This window comes from Triticum urartu, chromosome 3A (assembly GCF_056163025.1).
Source record: "Triticum urartu cultivar PI428250 chromosome 3A, HENAU_Tu73, whole genome shotgun sequence".
NCBI lineage: Eukaryota > Viridiplantae > Streptophyta > Magnoliopsida > Poales > Poaceae > Triticum > Triticum urartu.
The window spans coordinates 357,355,903-357,362,652 of NC_141875.1; positions in this window are offsets into that span (position 1 = coordinate 357,355,903).

The window sequence follows — 6,750 nt, forward strand, 5'->3', positions numbered from 1 at the left end:
TATTGTTGAAACTGGTATTGATGAAATTGAACTGCACAGTTCATACTTGCACATATAGAACATCACGTTGTGAATAACTGGAATAAACAAGGCATACTATGAACAACCAAAGATAGCATTTGAATCTGGACATATGCTAACTACAAACAACCAAACAATCAAAAAACTTTAAAAGAGGCATATGCTAGCTATAACAGGCTTAACAATAAGCAAATATATGCATTCCTATCAGTATGTTTAAAACTGGATTGATGAAATGTACTGCATAGTAAATAATTGCACATATAGAGAATCACATTGCGAACAACTGAAATAAACAAGGCATACTACAAACAACCAAATATAGCAATTAAAACTAGACATATTCTCACTACACTACAAAAGGGACTCGACAAAACAAATCGTGGGTTTCCCCCTGTGAAGAGGCACGACAAAACAAATCATGGTTTTCCTCACTTGTCACAGATGGTCTCGTTCCTGTGGAAAGAGAATGGACCCTGGATGCGCTCCATGTTGTCGCCGATGGGCTCCTTCCCCTTGGAAGAGCACGGCTGTAGGGTGCCCTCCCTGATGCCGCAGATGGGCTCTTTCCCCTTGGAAGATCCGGAGAGGGTGCCCTCCTCGTGGTGGTCGTCGATGAGGTCTGACTTGGAAGCTGTGGATCCCAAGACAGTGTCATAGAATGTGTCGTTCAGAAATGACAAAAGGGGCTCAATGGCGATGTAGGATGGCAAATTCTTGACAGCGAGCTAGAGGAGATCAGCGGCGGGGCCATGGATGAGATCGATGGCGGTTGAACCCGAGGGGTTGGGGTGGGCCACTTAACCTGTGACATAGCCCGCCTCAGGCCGTCGCTGTCGACGACCTCGATGTCGTAGCCGGCGTCCGTGACATACCCGCATACTCTAGCCCGTTGATTGAGTGCCTGCAGTCAGTAATGGTCATCAGATTCCTCAGGGACGTCGGGCGAAGAGACCGTGATACACCTCTTTTGGGCTAGTCGCTCCTCGAGCGCCACAGGAAGCATAGCCGGGCTTAGGCTGCGATGCTCTGGAGTGGGGGATGGGGATCTGTGGGAAAGGGAGCATTTGGCAGGCGTCATCTAAGAAATTCAGGGCAGCCTGGGTATGGAGATCAGTGGGTAAGCTGCACGGGCAAACTGGCATATGTTGACAATGGAGGCCTTGTGGCGGCGGCGGGGACCTTGCTAGGGTTTCAAGCAAGGGAGGGGTTGTGTGTGTGTGTGCACGCGCACCCGAGTAGGTTTTGGTGTGTGTGTGTGTGTGGAGGGGGGCGAGGGTGTGTTTTAGGAAATGACGTAGTCACTAAAAATTTTACTACGCGGGAGTGAAATGCTGGGGCTATTGAAAATTTTGATGATGGTGCATCGCACACGGTCCGGAGATAACAATCGTGTGTTTTGAAACAGAAAAACCATCGAGGCGGGCAGATATTTTCGAGGGATGCAGGCAGGATTGGGAACAAGAAGCATCACACACGGTCGAAACATAATAACTGTGTGTTATCAAACAGAAAAAAGTTGCAGGCGGGTAGATATTTTTGAGAGGGGAAGCCTCGTGGAGCCCAATGTACTGTGCGGATGTGCATGACAGGGGCACCGGCATGGCACATGGTTAGTTTGAGTGAACCGTGTCTGTTGCGTTATCTGACTTGTCTAATGTTCATAAATTTGGCGAAAAATGATGCGGGAGAGGGTCAGAACACGAACACACTTGCATGTGGACCAAATTTATGTATGAAAAGGGTGGTTTGATGTTCAAATACCAAATGCAACTTCGATGTGGCACCTATCTCGCAAAGCGCATGATATTGCTTGCCCTCCCTCGTGTCGGCACAAAGGGAATCCTAAGCTATGAATGTGTGCCCCCAACCGAGGTTCGCCTAGCAAAGTGCGAAGTAGCAGCCCCCCAACACACACGCACTTTCAGTCGGCACTCCCAAGAGGCATCTCACCAAGATGGATCGTAAAATGGACCAAGAATAATCCACCTTGGTCGTACAACCTCTCTCTTGTTGTTGGTCAAGGTGATGGCCGTCCATGCGACCCCGAAGATGGGCTAGCTCGCCAATAATCACGCAAGTAGCTAGTCCCCCAAAACAACCACTGCATGCGTGTGGCCCAAACATATGTATGGAGAGGTGTGTTTTTGAATACACAACGGAACAACTTTGATGCGGCACCGTGCTTTTGAGCTAGAAATCCCCACACCGAGTGAGGGTTAGGTTGACGATGCATATGTATGTCACACCACACTTCAAGCCGACGACGCGAATTCATGCATGCAAGCATGCATAGTATATGTGCTCAAACTTAATTAGGTCTGAATCTCACCATGACCTATACTACGATAACACGAACCAAAGGAAGAATCTGCCATGGTAACCTATCTTGTTGTCGGTCAAGGTGATCATGGATGTCCATGCGGGCCCATGAATATATAGGCTTGTTGCCGATAACCATGCGAGGGAGTGTACCATTCGAAGACAACCACTACATGCATATGTATGGAGGTGATGCATGCATGCATGTTTGAATACCATTTCACAACATTGATGTGGCGCATGCGTCAACAATCGTATAGTCCCCACACAGAGCAAGATCGGTTCATGACGTGTCGTTGTACTAGCCACTTCGACTCGATGGGAGGGATTCATGCGTAAACATGCATGTGTGTGTGCTCAAACTGTATTATGTCATCCCAGAGCATGACCTATATATATACCGTATTACAAACAAACAAAATAATCCCCTCCTAAGTCAAATTAACCTCTCTCATTGTCAGGAAAAAAGTAGTGATGGATCAAGCATGCCCACAGATGGAAAGCATCGATATCGCTGATAACCTCTTAAGTGGGTGCAAGAGGACAACAACTATTGCTTTGCATGTGGGCCAAACATATGTTGAATACCTAACATGCACAACTTTGATGTGCCACATGCCTCAAAAACCATAAAGCCCCCACACAGAGCGAGGTTCATGAAGTGTACTACATATGATGGTCCCCTTCCCCCTCTTCGACGCATACTATATGCTCCTACCATAATACAACCCAAAAAGAATCCTCCTCGATGGTGAAATTAATTAACCTCTCACGATGTAGGTCAAAGTGATGCATGCATCGACGATGGCCTCGTGGGCCCACAGATGGAAGTGTCACACGTGAGTGTCCTAGCTAGGGTAACCACCGCCTGCATGCATGTGGCCCAAAGAGGTGTTGTGTGATGTTTGAATAGCCAATTTCACAATTTTGATGTGGCAGGTGCCTCGGAAACCAAAAAGTCCTGACACTGAGTGAGGTGTACTTGTTCACGGACGCGTACATATAGTATATATGCTAGTCCCCTCCCACCTCTTCGACGCGTACTATATACCACCATAACACAAAAAAGATTCTACCTTGCTGGTCAAATTAACCTCACTACCGGCTATTCGTCAAAGTGATAGACGACGACCTCGTGGGCCCACAAAAAGCGTCACACGCGAGTATCGAGTGTCGTGTAGGACAACCATCGACTGCATGTGGCCAAAACATGTATGTATGAAAGGGTTGTGTAATGTTTTAACTAACGAACTCACGACTCTGATGTGGCACCTGCCTAACAAAATGGCCAATCCACACGGTGGCTCACAACTCGTAGTGTACTGCGAGCCACCCGCCACCCCCAGCCGCACACACCCACACACACACACCACGAATCCACCGCAACTATGATGCATGTTAAATTATCCCGTGGTGAACATATGTTACCAAAGGAGGGACGTTTTAATTTAAAAAAAACAGAGATCATTAAGACATTTTAGTACATTTATTGATTTTCTACGGGTATAATGCGCAAAAAACAAATTTGAGCTACATGCACACGTGATAGTGCACCTAACTGAATTGCAAAAAGACATGTGTCTCACTGGGTGCATGTTTACTCCATGTGCAAGAAATTTCAAACATTAAGGATCTTGGTTTTTAAATTCTAGTACATCCAAACTTATTTGAAGTTCATGAAACTTATCGTGTTGTCATATGGACACCAATACAAAGTGGCATTGTACTTTTTTGTCAAATTTGAGACCAGTTTCGATGTAATCTTTTTCTACATACAAATGGGAGATTATTAATAATTGGGAACCAATATCCCAAACGGATTATTTATTCGAACAGTGAGCATTAGACCAACAATGGATATGTGCCATGCTTCGGTTAAGCAATAAAGTGGCGACATTAATAATCCAAATAGAAAATCAATATATGTGCCGCCACGCGACCCGTGTGCCGTGCGAGTAGGCGTGAGTTGACGGGACGCATGCGAACAGTCCGCTGCGCAGGCGGACCGGGAGGCGTGCATGCAGGTGTGTGAATTGACAGAGGTGTGCTCACTGCGCAATGTCGTCGGGAGGCATGCGAGTAGCTGTGTGAAACCACGGTAGGCATGCCAGTAGTCCGGTGCGCGGGCTCCCCGGGAGGCGAGCCAGCGGCTTGACCGCCGCCCTCCTCTCTCCCACTACTCCATATTGATGGTGCGCCCGAGCGGCCACACCCCCATCCTCGCCACACACACAATCCTCTCTCTCCGCTTGCATCCTCGACGCCCCTCTCAGTCCTCAAAGCTGTCAGTACATGAGGATGCCGCCGAAGCGCCCCATCGGAGGGAGTGGCGACGCCAGGGCTGCTAAAGCACTGGAGCACGGTGTGGAGATGGAGATAGAGGTTGCCGTCACCGCCGGTGAGTTATCGCTGAACCTTGACATCGTCGAGCTTCCACATCCGGAGGCGAAATTCCACACCGACTCTGGTGACGACTCGGGCAATGACCCCGACGACGACTCTGATGACCACTTTGGGGATGACTCGGACGACGACGGACAACTAGTTAGTCATCTATACCTATTTATGTGTCAAATAGATCCTAGGGTTTCTCTGGTTACTCCTGCCTCCCCCTTTTTGGAATAGAAATCCTATGGTTATGTTCTCCCAATCCATGAAATCTGAGTAAGTTCCGTTAGATCAGTGTAGTGTATTGATTGTTTGAATGGTACAAGTGATTAGTTGTTTCATCTATGCAAATGATTTATGCTAGTAATCCGACTAGGGTTAGTGTTCATCCTAATAATTCCTAGCCAGGACTTGACAATTGCTTTTGCATGACCTACATATATGTTTGTGCCATTATTTTCTTCAAAAATGGTCTGTACATAGACGACTGTGCTTAGAAATAGAACCATAATCTCTGGATATGTATAAAAAAATAGCCATAAATTCCTAATCCTACTTCATGGCATGTAAACATTGATTTGATGCCAAAATTGTTTTACTATTTGTATAGGTGCTGTCTGACGATGTGGACAGCAAGGATGAAGATGTCCAGAGGAGGTACAAGAGGCAAATCCTAAGGGAGCTTCATGCAGGAATGCATAACAGGCGTATTAGGACTTGGAACAACTACTATCGATGCCCATTTTGCAACCACAAGCTTCATGATGCATATCAAAGTGTTCTGGCGCATGCAAGAAGACGGGCCATTGGCTCCTTCAAGCAGAAGTATTCTTGCAGGGTGGCGCACAGTGCGTACGCCGAGTACATGGAGAAGCTTCAGGATCGTGTCGGCATGTGGGATGAGATGTGGGATCGAACTATGTACGCTTGAGTATATTTAGTGATGGTTGAACTATGCTTGTGTACACGTACGCTTATTATCTATGTGTGAGTATGTTTAATCTATGTTTACTTATGTCTAACTGTGGGATATGGATGCAATCAGTTCGGCTGATGGAATCTACCTCCGTCCTGGTTTATTGGTCCCCTTTGTAATTTGTGTTAAATTTTAACCAAAGATTTAACTGACAAAATGTTAGTGTAGGTCAGCAAAAATTATATCGTTGGATGCGTATTTGAGCATAGTGTTCAATGATATAATTTTTGGTGACATGCATAAACATTTCTTAGTTCAATATTTGGTCAAAATTTGGTACAAATTACAAAGGGAACCAATAAACCAGGATGGAGGTAGTACGTCAATCACACACAGTTCCCCAAATTGGAACCATGTGCAATGACTTTCATTTTGCCTGTTGTGTCAATCACACACGGTTGGCTCTAGCAAACTGTTGCCTCCGAAATTCTTTGTGGGACAGAAAACCCTCACCATCCAATTCAAAAAAGAAAAAAGAAAACCCTCACCATCCCCACGCACAAAAACCCTCACCCCGCCCGCCACCCCCTCCGATCCCCATTCACACCCGCACAAGCTCCTCTGCGTCTATGCATGGCACCGCCTATCACGGCGGCAACCACTTAGCTCTACACAGGCCGCCGCCGCCAGGTGATACACCTCCAACATATCTATAATTTTTGATTGTTCCATGCTTATATTATCTATTTTAGATGTTTTATATGCATTTATATGCTATTTTATATTATTTTTGGACTAACCTATTAACCTAGAGCCTAGTGCCAGTTCCTGTTTATCCTTGTTTTTTAGTTTCACAGAAAAGGAATACCAAACGGAATAAAACCTTCGCGGTGATTTTTCTTGGACCAGAAGACAACCAGGAGACTTGGAGATGAAGTCGGAGGAGCCACGAGGCGGCCATAACGACGGATGCGCGCCCAGGGGGGTAGGGCATGCCCCCACCCTTGTGGGCCCCTCGTGCACCTCCTGACCTAATTCTTTCGCCTATATATACCCATATATCCCCAAACCAGCAGGGGCATCCACAAAAACACTTTTCCACC